Raw genomic sequence first — 13,370 nt, forward strand, 5'->3', positions numbered from 1 at the left:
GGGCTAAAGGCCAGCAGTGACAGTGGCTGGGACAGGGGCTGAAATGCCTGCACAGCTTTGCTGTATGTGTCTCTGGCTCTGAGGCTTTGTTTCCTTCCAGAAAACTGTTGGCTGTGCTAGGTGTCAGTTCACCCTTCTCCAGGGGAGAAGCTGGCCCTCGCACCAGCCCCTGGAGCCTCAAATGTGCTTCCTCACAGCCACTGGGGCTGCTCACCAACCATCACAGTAGGCCCTGAACTGGGCCAAGGTCAGAGTTACTCTCCCTCACCCACACTCCCCAAACTCACACATGCTAAGCAACAAGGGGAAATGTGACAGGAGAATGAGCTCTACTCTTTACATGCAGGTGTAGCCTCTGGCACCTTCATGGCCTGGAAGTCTAACACAGTCCAGTGAAATGTAGAAATAGCTACAAAGCTAAAGTGACCTTTGGCTGCAGTGAACACACGAGACTTGGACTAAGCCGAGGCAGGTAGCAGGTCTGAGCCATGTATCTAACAAGGGAGACTGACAAACTGGACTCTGTTCAGAGAAGAGGGGAAAGGACAAACAAAATATTGGAACCATGAAAGCACTGAAATAATTATAAGAAATAATTGCAGGAGCTGGGGATATTTAGCCCAGAAAGGAGAAACTTTAGAATGATTAACTTTCTTCAGAGATTTGATAGACTCCTGAGTAGAAAGGAAAACTAGGTAATGCTGGCCAGGTGCGGTGGCTCACGCCTGTAATCCCAGCACTTTAGCAGGCCGAGGCAGGTGGATTGCCTAAAGTCAGGAGTTTGAGACCAGCCTGACCAACATGGTGAAACCCCTTCTCTACTAAAAAATACAAAAAATTAGCTGGGCGTGGGAGCGGTGGCTGCAATCCCAGCTGCTCAGGAGGCTGAGGCACGAGAATCACTTGAACCCAGGAGACAGAGGTTGCAGTGAGCCAAGATTGTGCCACTGCACTCCAGCCTGAGCAACAGAGTGGGACTCTGTCTCAAAAAAAAAAAAAGAAAAAAGAAAAAAAGAACACTAGGTAATGATACTAGCCCACACCTGAGTACTTTTATATGCCAAGCACCATGCCAATTGTTTTACACACTTTCTCATTTACTCTAAACAGCAGTTCTGTGATATAACTGCAATTATTATCCCCATTCCACAGTTGAGGAAAACACAGAAAGGTTGAATGACTTATCCAAGGTCACGTAGTAAGTGGAGTCAGGACCTAAATCCAGGCAGTCTGCCTCATGTGCCTGAGACTTGCCTGCCATCCATAGACATTTCCCATGTGGGGCCCTCAGCAGACTTCATTGAAAGTTAAAGGCAGGCAGGACTGACAGCAGCACAAGGAAGAATTTTACTGGAAGTATTCCACAAGGGATATTGTGTGGATACTTTGGGTGGTAGTGAGCTGCAGAACAGTAGACAGATTCAAGCAGAGGATGCAAGAGGTATTACCCTGAACAGTTCGCAAGGAGCATTACAGCAACAATAGCACCAGGGAACTTGTTAGGAATACAACTTCTTGGACCACCCCCACCCCTGCCCTGAGTCCCCGAATTAGAAACTCTGCAGCTGGGCCCAGCCATCCGAATTGTTCAAAGATGCCCTGCTGGTGATGTTAATACACGCTCAAGTTTGGGAAACACTGGCATGCAAGTGTCCGCACACTTCCAGGGACTGGAAGACTGCTGCAGTCTCTTCTGCTTCCAAAACCCCATAATTCTACAGAAGTAAGATGGAAATACAATTCAATGTCCACTCAGTTTTTCTTTGTCTTAATGTCGAGCACTTACTATTAGTATCTTGAAAACAATCTATCAGTTGCTAAATTGTGTAACTGGACTCATACACCTTAGACATTGAAAGGCCCACAGGATACATATTTGGGAGGTTGCGGATGACCAGGAGGCAGCCTATATTTCAGCCACCTCATTGCTTCACTGACTTCCAAACCAGCCCCATATGTCCCTGCTCCTTGCTGGTTCATACTGTTCCTCTACCCCTGCCTTTTGAAATCCTGCCTTCTTTCAAAGCTCAATTTAAATGTCACATTGTCCACACAGAGTGCCTAACACTGTCTGCGCCCACAGGGCAGTCTCCTTTTCTTCCTCCCAACCTCCCCTGCTTCCTGGGTTCTCTCTCACTTCTGGGGTACTTAGAGCTCTTGGTGCATTCTGCTTCTGCTTCATCTCACGGGAATGCAGGCCTCTCTCAACAGTGTGCTCGCCTTGAGAGCAGGCCCCATTCAGTCATCGTCAATCCCGCAGGGCCTGGCACACAATAACCTTGTGAGAAGTGACCAAAAGCAACATTTGCAGAAAACTGTGCGTGCAACTGTTTGCAGGATGGACAGACACTACATGGCTGATGAAAAGGAAGTGCGCTGCGATTCACTTTTGAGCCCTGAGGTCTTTGCAGAACTTTGAGGTTTTTTGCAATAACCAGTATGAATACATGTGTGTCAGCTAGTACTTAAGTGGCCCCAACCTCACTCACCCACAACTCTGGTTGCCTTTAACTTCTCTTCATGTTGCTAATAATCACTGTTTTACAGCTCCTGGATGATAAGGAATGCTGAGTGCTCTCAGAGCCAACCTTTGGAAGGTTCTCATAGACCCAAGGAGGGAGAAGTCTCCATTTTAGAGAGCAGAGAGGTCATCTGTTTGAACACTATCATAGAGACAGCAAATAAGGATACTGGGATAGCAGAGACCAGGCCCAGTTTAGCAGTTTATGCCAGTGGGACCCAGTATCCTGTGGGCTGTGGTGGACTGGTCCTGTGACCAGGATGATGGTGAGACACTCCTCTTCCCAACATGGGTTCCCAACCCCCAGGCTCCCAGAATGGACTCATTCTGCAGTGAAAGCTAACACTTTGATGGAGTGAAGAAGTATTTCTTTTCTTTTTTCTTTTTTTTTTTTTTTTAGAGACACAGTCTCACTCTGTCATCCAGGCTGGAGTGCAGTGGCGCAATCACGGTTCACTGCAAGCTCCGCCTCCCGGGGGGTCACACCATTCTCCTGCCTCAGCCTCCCCAGTAGCTGGGACTACAGGCACCCACCACCACGCCCAACTAATTTTTGTATTTTTAGTAGAGACAGGTTTCACTGTGTTAGCCAGGATGGTCTCAATCTCCTGACCTCGTGATCCACCCGCCTCGGCCTCCCAAAGTGCTGGGATTACAGGCGTGAGCCACCGCGCCCGGCTTGGAGTGAAGAAATATTTCTAATATCTGTCTCATTTGACGATGGCTTCAGTGGAGCCATCTGGGAGTTCTCAAACCCCAGAGCACCCTACTGTTTTTAGGACCACAGAGTACTACAATAACAGGAATAAGAAGGAAAAGAGAGTCTCTAGACTAGTTATGAAAAATTTTCCCCCACCCTCCCTCCACCCTTGAATTCCTGGGTAGCCTGGCACTGGGTGGCAATCATGACAGGTGTTCCTCCAGAACCGTGGGGCTTCCTGGTGTGCTGTGCCCTTTGGCACACGGCCTGGCCCAGCCTTGCAGGACTTAGAGCCCAATGCTTCTAATTCTCAGACTAATGCTCCTGCCATCTAAGGGCACAACCCTAGAATTTAGGCACAATTGTTGTAATCTCCCAAGCCATCACTGACCAAGGAAGAACAGAACAGAATAGAAATGGATGGGAAGCTGGGAGTGGTGGTTCAGGCCTGTAATCCCAGCACTTTGGGAGGCCAAGGCCAGAGGATTGTTTGAGCCCAGGAGTTCAAGAGCAGGCGGGGCAGCATAGGGAGACCTCATCCATACAAATCATTTTTAAAATTATCAACCAAGCATGGTGGCTCACGCCTGTAATCCCAGCACTTTGGGAGGCCAAGGCAGGCAGATCACTTGAGGTCAGGAGTTTCAGACCAGCCTGGCCAACATGATGAAACTCTGTCTCTACTAAAAATACAAGAATTAGTCCAGCATGGTGGCAGGCTCTCGTAATCCCAGCTACTCAGAAGGTTGAGGCAGGAGCATCACTTGAGTCCGGGAGGCAGAGGTTACAGTGAGCTGAGATCACGCCACTGTACTCCAGCCTGTGTGACACAGCGAAACTCCATCTCAAAATAAATAAATAAATAAATAAATAAATAAATAAATAAATAAAAAGTTATCCAGGTGTGGTGGCGTACACTGTGGTCCTAGCTGCTTGAGGGGCTGAGGTGGGAAGATCACTCGAGCCCAGGAGGTCAAGGTTGCAGTGAGCCATGATTGCCCCACTGCACTCCAGCCTTGGTGACAGAGCAAGACCCTGTCTCAAAAAAAAAAAAAAAAAAAAAAAAAAAAAAAAAAAAAAAGGAAAGAAAGAAAAAAGAAAAAGAAAAAAAATGGGTGGGTGGGAAGATAAGGTCAGTCATTCATCCTCCCCCCCACCACATCAGGACCATTTTGGTGCCCCCACTTGTTGCCTCCCCTGCTCACCACCACCCTCACCCAAGCCTTCTTGACAGTTCCCTGACCACCTTCCCTTTCAGCCTGGAGCAGCTGTGTTCTCTGTCCTACTTCTAACCAAAACCTACTCTCAGGAGAAGACTTGGTACCTTTCTTTATACTTGAGAGGACATTCTGTCCTTTTATCTTCTAGTTATTCTATCATCAGTCCTTTCCTTATTATGAATTAGCAAATACAAAATCTTTGTTCCCCAGGGTAAAGAAAAGAATTTTAAGAAGTGGTTTTTCTTAGCCCCCTCAGCACCCTAGTCTATTTCTAACACCAAAAAGACAAAACAAGGGAGAGGAAAGGAGAAGGAGATGGAGGACCAGTTGCAGGAGAGAAAGGAGAAAAAAATCCACAGTGGGGGTGGCGGAAGATCTATGACTGCTAACAACCCATTCTGTGGTTTTCAAAGAGCGAATATAATAACAGCTATGAAAGTGTGAGCAATGACGAAACTGGAGAGATAGGGTTTTAACAAGATGCAAGGACAATCTGAGGACTGAGAGCCATTTCAACGTGAGCCCCCAGTCTGAGAACAAGAAAGAAGAACTTCTGTCTCGAGGTAAAAAGGCCTGCTGGGGACCTGGGGTCCAGGTGAAGGGATGGGTTGGTTGACAGAACTGCTCAGGTGAGGACAGGCTTCTCATGAGGTCCCTGAGAAACTTGCCTTTTGGAGGGAAATGTCCTCTGCCCTCTGGAGTCTGGGGAGAAGGTTATTTCTGCCCGCCAGACCAGCATGCTCGCTTTTCTTCCATGGGCATTCAGGAATCCTGGCCCCATTCTGACATTCCTCAAATGGAGGAATTCCTCAAATTACCAGAGGAAAGTTACCAAAGTTTAGATCTGCTGGAGCTCTTCAAGGATTGGCCTGAGACAAGCCGGGAGGTGCCACGGGGCTTGGAGCTGGCCCTGTGAGGCACCTCCGAGGGAAGTTCATGTCCTAGGTGGTTCACGTCATGGACCTCTTGGAGGTCCGTGAATAGATTTATTCATGGGATTTGTGAATTGGGGGAAAAATACATCTTTATTTTCACTAATCTTTAATTGAAAGTCAGCACTTGCTTCAGTTATGAATGTAGACAATGAACCACAATAGAATTTGCCATCAATAGAAAACACAAATATTTTCAAATCTCATTACAGTTTTTATAGATTTCTCCAAATGTCCTTAACGCTCAGCACTACTACAGAATTACAACAGTTATTAGGCTGATGTCAAATCTAAAGAAGCATGTGTACTGCTCTACCACACATTCTTCTAATGTTTTGACAACTGTCTTGTCATAATTTGTTCCCTTTATTATCCCATGTATCTTATTAATTTTTAAATGTTGTTCTGAGAAGGGACTCCATATGCCTTCCCAGACCACCAAAGAGGTCCATGGCGCCTTTATGTCAGGCACCTGCTTTGGTGTGTTGAGCAGGAAGCCTGAGATCTCAGACAAGAGCTTCAAGGGCCCCCCAGCCCAAACCTCTGTCTACTAACAAGTCTGGTTCTACTTTAAGGCAGTTGGGGTTGTGGAGATTGAAAAAGAAGCCCCTTCACAGCTGCAAATGAGATCTTTCTGGGCATCTTTTTCAGTGTTGTGGGAGATCTGTATACAGAGGTATTTGTGGAGCTCAGAGCTGACCTTCCAGCTCCTCTGAGAGGTTAGATCCGGGCTCCGGTGGCAGAGGAAATGGAGACTCTTCCTTGCCCTCTTGTCCCCACCCTCCCCAGAAAACCTCTGGCAAAGCTTTATGTGTCATCTAACCGTCACCACATTCCTATGAGGTAGTTTTAAACACAAGAGGAATGTGAGGCTGAGTGAGGTCCAGCAACCTCTGGCAAAGCTTTATGTGTCATCTAACCGTCACCACATTCCTATGAGGTAGTTTTAAACACAAGAGGAATGTGAGGCTGAGTGAGATCCAGCAATGTGCTGGTCACACAAAGCTTGGATTTGAACCCAGGAGTCCACAAGACTCCAGGACCGCCTCCGAAGGTGCGGGAGGGAAGAGTTTCCCGCCGTCTGTGAGCTGTCGCCTGAGAGAGGCACCGAGCCCTGGGGCCACCAGCGCAGCTCAGGAGCCCCGGGGACCATCAAAGATGAGGATGCCAACTCCACGGGCACCCTCGCCCCCTGCCCGCGCTGGGGCTCACAACGTTTTAAGAGGGGAGACCCGCCCCTGGCGTGTAGTGGGCCCGGAAAATTCCCAGACTTCTCACGACCACCCGCTCTCCCTCTGTTGAGGGCCAGGTGCCGCTCTAGTACATGCTGCGTCCCCAGGACCCACCAGGCCCAACTTTGCACCCCCTCATCTCCCCTCCTAGTTTAGACTTTCCCTGGCTAGCCCCCATGCTCGCTGGATGGCCCGTGGCTGGAGTGACGCGGGCCAACGCGGGGCAGGTAGGGGGTCACTCGGCTTTGGCTGAAAGGCAGCGCCCTCTAGCGGCCAGAGTGCGAAATCAGCGCCGCCGGCTCCGCGCTGCCCCGCCTGCATCACAACAGGGTGCTCCCCTCCCGGGCACCAAGGTCACTTCCCAGAGCATCCTTGCCCAGTGACCTCGCTGCCCCCCAGCGCTGGTGAGGGGCCCACAACAGACTTACATGCCCTTCTTCAACTCGGCCCTAGGCACCGCGAAGCCTGGCCACTCCAGCGGAGTGACCAGCTGCATCAGCCCCTCCCGCCTGTCCTCTCTCTCCTTGGAAGCGGTCCCTACCCTGCGCCCCTCCCATCCCGCTGCACCAGTCCCTTAGGAAACACGCCTAGAGAAGGGACACGACCTTGTCAACATTCCATAGCTACCTAGTGCGGAGCCAGGACTGGAAGCCAGATCTCCTCAGCCCATTCCCCACCTTAATTCACCCACCGTATTCTTTAGTCACCAGCTCCCCAGAGCCCACACACAACTATGAAGGCCTAACTTCATTGCCATCTTGCAGCCTTTCCATATCCCTCATCCAGAATTTCTCCTGTGCTGCCCCTTGACACTTTATGACCTTATTACTTTTCTTAGTACAGTCGTTCTTGTGTTAACAGCTGTTCGTGAATGGATGAGCGGCTGTGAGGAGAGGGACAAAGGGGACTCCAAGAGAAAGACTCTCATAACTTGGGTTAGAGTCCTGCTCCCCAACTTAGGAGCTGTGATTTTAAGCAAGTCACAAGTCCTCTCCAAGCCTCTATATGCTTCGTACAAATAATAAATTTTAAAAAATAATAATAGCTTAGTGTTTTATAAGGACTAAACACAGTCTTGCAGGTAGATGTGCCTGGAACACTGTCCATTGATTCCAATATAAGAAAGCATAAAACTAATCATAGCTATCATTTATTGAGCCCTTACTCTCTGCCAGGCACTGTGCTAAGTAGTTTACATAGGTGACCTCATTTGACCCTCACAACCCAAGGAAGGGAATATTTTGTCACCATTTTATAGGTCATTAAGAGATTAAGAAACTTGCCCAATATTACACAGATAGTTAAGTTTCAAAGCCAGATCTGAAACATCCTGGTCTGACTCTAGAGACCATTTAACCACTAAAACGTCTGCCTCTGCTGTGTTAGTGATCTTTCTGTGCCCCATGGTGTCTGACACATTATAGATGCTCCGTGTTTCTGAAATATGTCTATTTATTAAAGGCTGAGCATAGTGCCTGGCCCAGGAGCCTAAGAAACTTGACCAAGTCATGCAACTATTAAGTTTTTTTTGTTTTTATTTTTGTTTTTTCGAGACAGAGTCTTGCTCTGTCGCCCAGGCTGGAGTGCAGTAGCGCGATCTCAGCTCACTGCAAGCTCCGCCTCTCGGGCTCACGCCATTCTCCTGCCTCAGCCTCCCGAGTAGCTGGGACTACAGGCGCCCGCCACCACGCCCGGCTAATTTTTTGTATTTTTTTTAGTAGAGATGGGGTTTCACCGTGTTAGCCAGGATGGTCTCGATCTCCTGACTTTCGTGATCTGCCCACCTCGGCCTCCCAAAGTGCTGGGATTACAGGCGTGAGACACCGCGCCCGGCGCCACTATTAAGTTTTAGGACCAGGATTTGAACACAAACACTCTGGCTCTAGAGTCTACGCTTTTTAACCATAATTCTGGGCTGAATGAATAATTGCAATCCTTCTTTATCTTCCTCTTTGAATAAAATGATTTGTCATTTTATTCATTTATCCTCTTTGTCACTTAATATTCCATGTTTCAAGAGTCACCAGGACATTCTGGTGTAGCATGAAGGTATGATAACACAGGAGAAGGAACAAGGAGAGGTCAAGGCTAGGAAAGGACATTGGGGCCATACCATGAGCTGCTGCTGGGATGTTTTATTAGGATTGTGACAAATGTATAGATAAGTACAGAAGAAATTAACAATCGTCTCTACTTAGATTTTCTTTTATGTTCCTTAATAGTACTGTATAGTTTGTATCCTATAGGTCCTATTCGGAATGTTGTTACATTTTTCTGGACATTTGATGGGTTCTTTGTTTGCTATAGTGAATGAAACTTTTCCTTCTACCATATTTTCTTACTAATAATTATATCCAGGAAAATTTTAATCTTATGTATTAATAAGTACCTTATTAAATTGTATGTATATACACTAATTTAGTTTATTATTTTATACAAACTATAATTACATAACATTCTATTCTGTGGATCTGCAATAATTTATTCAACCATTCTCACCAGTGGGTCTTCACCTGTTTCCTTTTATTATGGGGGCAGGAAGGCGACAAAGTTTTGCTCTGTTGCCCAGGCTGGAGTGCAGTGGCGTGATCTTGGCTCACTGCAATCTCTGCCTCCCAGGTTCAAGCAATTATCCTGCCTCAGCCTCCTGAGTAGGTGGGATCACAGGCACCTGCTACAACACCCAGCTAATTTTTGCATTTTTAGTAGAGCCAGGGTTTCACCATGTGGGCCAGGCTGGTCTCGAACTCCTGACCTCAGGTGATCCGCACGCCTCCCAAAGTGATGGGATTACAGGTGTGAGCCACCACACCTGGCCTTCACCTGTTTCTATTTTTTTGGTATTATAAAAAATGCTGCAGTGAATATCCTTGTACATATATACTAGCACACTCATGCTTTTATTTCTGTAAGCTATAGCCAAAGGGACAGGGTATGTGCATTTGAAATGTTAATATATAATGAGTATTCCCCCAAAGCTCCGTAACAATGTATAGTTCTACCTAGAGTGAATGATTGCACATATTTCTTCTTACTCTTACCAAAATTTATCTTTTAAATTTTTGTTCACTTAACAGCTGGTAATTCTGAAATTCTGAACTCTGAATTTTTAATTTGTACTTCCCTGAATACTTGTAAAACTGAAAAACTTTTTATTGCATTTCGTCTTTTGTGAACTGCCTATTCAGATGCTCTATCTTTTATTGTTTCTAATAATTCTTAATTAAGTTTCTTGGGTTTTCTAGATGTAAGTTATATCACATATAAATAGTAATAAATTTGCCTTAAGATTTCCAATATTTATACCCTTTGCTTTATTTTCTTGTCTAAATATAATGGCAAACACTTTCAGAACAATGTGAAATAACAGAAATAATAGGAAGCATCTCTGCCTTGCTCCTAATATTAATAGAAATTATCCCATATTTTACCATTAAATATGATGCTGCAATTTTATCTGAGATATACATTTCTCCATTATATTGAATAGTATTCATCCATTACCATTTTACTTAGGATTTTAGTGGTAATTAATGTAAGATGTTATCAGAAGGTAATATTGACTTTCTTTTTTATCCAGTAGTATGTTAATTAATAGATTTCCTAATATTAAATCATCCAAGAATTTCTAAAAATGAAACCTTATTCCATTTGTCATGGTGTATTATATTTTTAATATCTTGTACGATTGGTTAATTTGTGTGTGTGTGTAATTTTTGATTTTGGTTTTCTCGAGACAGGGTCTCACTGTCAACCAGGCCAGAGTGCAGTGAAGATCATACCTCACTACATCCGTGAACTCCCGGGCTCCTCCCACCTAAGTCTCTTGAGTAGCTGGGACTTCAGGTACGCACCACCACACGTGGCTAATTTTTGTATTTTTTGTAAAGACATGGTCTCACTTTGCTGCCCAGGCTGGTCTCAAACTCCTGGGCTCAAGTGATCCTCCCACCTCGGCCTCCCAAAGGCTTGGGATTACAGGCGTGAGCCACCGCAACTGGGCCTTTCAATTTTTAAAAATTTAAATAAAATATTATAAAACAGAATACAGCAGCACATGAAAAGAATAACATACTAGGCTGGGTGTGGTGGTTCACGCCTGTAATCCCAGCACTTTGGGAGGCCAAGGTGGGTGGATCACAAGGTTAGGAGTTCAAGATCACCCTGGCCAAGATGGTGAAACCCCGTCTCTACTAAAAATACAAAAATTAGCCGAGCGCAGTGGCAGGCGCCTGTAATCCCAGATACTCGGCAGGCTGAGGCAGGAGAATCGCTTGAACCCAGGAGGTGGAAGTTGCAGTAAGCCAAGATCGTGCCACTGCACTCTAGCCTGGGCGACAGAGTGAGACTCTGTCTCAAAAGAAAATAACAACATACTATGACCAAATGGCTTCAGTTTTTGTTTGTTTGTCTGGGACTGCAAAGATGTATCAATTTTAGGAAATCTATTAATGTAGATCGCCATCTTAATATATCTTAAAGAAAAATAATATCATTTTAGTTGATATTTAAAGGCAATTAATAAAACATTCACATCCATCCTTGACATTTTAAAACTCTTAATAAAATAGAAATAAATGTATATTCCTTAACATAATAAAATACATCTCATTCTCAAAGCTACTATAATACTTAATAAGGAAACATTTAAGCATCCCCCATTAAAATTAGAAAAAAGACAGAGATTCATTATTACCATTATTATTTAATATTTTTCTGGAGATATTAACCAACACAATTAGAAGAAAGAAATCAGAGATATAAAATAGAAAAGGAAGTAATTATCATTATGTACACATAATATGATTGCATAACTGGAAAATCCAAGAGAATCAACTGAAAAATGATAGCATTAAGGGAGGGGAGCTGGGTATGAAATTAATATCTAGTAAAACAAATAGCCTTTCATATATGAACAATAATGAAAAATTAAAAGATATAATGAATGATATAAAGAGACTGAAAAAATAAGTTAAAAGATACAACGAGTGGAAACAACAGATGCTGGAGAAGATGTGGAGAAATAGGAATGCTTTTACACTGTTGATGGGAGTGTAAATTAGTTTAACCACTGTGGAAGACAGTGTGGGGATTCCTCAAGGATCTAGAACTAGAAATACCATTTGACCCAGCAATCTCATTACTGGGCATATACCCAAAGGATTATAAATCATTCTACGATAAAGATGCACAAGTATGTTTATTGTGGTACTATTCACAATAGCAAAGACTGGGAACCAACCCAAATGTCCATCAATGATAGACTGGATTAAGAAAATGTGGCACATATACACCATGGAATACTATGCAGTCATAAAAAAGGATGAGTTCATGTCCTTTGCAGGGACATAGATGAAGCTGGAAACCATCATTCTAAGCAAACTGTCACAAGGACAGGAAACCAAACACTGCATGTTCTCGCTCATAAGTAGGAGTTGAACAATGAGAACACATGAACCCAGGGTGGGGAACATCACACACCGATGACGTTCTGCGGGTGGGGGCCCGGGGGAGGGATAGCATTAGGAGAAATACCTAATGTAAATGACAAGTTGATGGGTGCAGCAAACCAACATGAAACATGTACAACTATGTAACAAACCTGCACATTGTGCACATGTACCCTAGAACTTAAAGTATATTAAAAAAAAGATATAATGGGTAAAAGACGACATTTTCAATAGTGAAAAAATATGAATTACTCAAGAAACAAACTTAGCTAAGAAATGGACAAGGACTTTATGAAGAAAACTTCTATACATACCTGAGACACACATATTTGAAAAATGAATATCACATTCTCGGATCAAAAGAATCAATGTCACAACAAATTCAGTTCTCCCTAAGTTAAAATACAAATTGAACATATCCCAATTTTAAAATACCAATAGGACTCTTTCTTGATGGTACACACAGTAGGAAGGGCAAGACTAGACAAGCTGATTATAAAAATCAGAAAAATAAATTTATAGAAAAATTCTTGTTTTCCCCTTTTGAATTCTAAATGCTGTGAATGTAATTACCTCTTCAAAAGTTATAAACTACAAAACCTTAAATATATTTTTAAAACATATACACACATAGGATTTTTTAAAATAAAAATGTATTTATTTTATATACATAATTGCAATTGGCCCTTTTTGACCTAATGCTATATCATGAACATCCCTCCAGGCCCATATTTATAGAAGTATCTCATTCTTTTAATAATTCATAATATTTTGTCACATAGATTAATTGAAACTTATTAAACCATTTCCCTATTGATGAAATTCAAGTGTTTGTTTTTCTTCAGTTTGTTTATTTTGAAACAGGAGTAATTTTTCTTAGCCAGGATTAGAAGATGTAACTATAAAAAGTAAAACAATAAAAATATTGAAAGAAAATTATAGCCTCAATTGGAGGGAAACTTTCCTAAACAATGCAGGAAACCCAGACAACTTAAAGGAAAAGATAGATATGTTGTATTTAATTACATACAATGTAAACTTTCCTTGTGAAAAAAAAGCCTCATAAAAAAAGTGAAGAGACAAACAACAAATTGAGAGAAAGTATTGGCCTAAAAAAATGGCAGATGGGTTAATATCTCTAATACGGAGAAAGTGCCTAAAAGTTAAGAAATGTGAAGAATATGAACACACAATTCACAGACAAGGGAATACTAATGACCAATAAGCATATGAAAAGATCCTCAACCTCACTAATCATGGAAATGCAACATAAAGCAGATCTAATTTTTCATCCATCAGATTGGCAAAAATGTTA

General features: G+C 43.5%; 1 protein-coding gene across 3 annotated transcripts in view; it reads right to left on the reverse strand.

The window, feature by feature from the left end:
• The window catches only part of PDZK1 (PDZ domain containing 1), a 65,417-nt gene that overhangs the window by 43,631 nt on the left and 8,416 nt on the right, over positions 1–13,370 (reverse strand). Inside the window, exon 1 of one of the 3 annotated variants that reach the window (XM_034963316.3) lies at positions 7,034–7,129. The exons of the other annotated variants lie outside the window; for them this stretch is intronic. The gene's annotated coding sequence lies outside the window, so the exon portion shown is untranslated. Of the gene's footprint in view, positions 1–7,033; positions 7,130–13,370 lie in introns of those variants that run through there. 3 annotated transcript variants of the gene reach the window in all.

This window comes from Pan paniscus, chromosome 1 (genome assembly GCF_029289425.2).
Source record: "Pan paniscus chromosome 1, NHGRI_mPanPan1-v2.0_pri, whole genome shotgun sequence".
Lineage (NCBI taxonomy): Eukaryota > Metazoa > Chordata > Mammalia > Primates > Hominidae > Pan > Pan paniscus.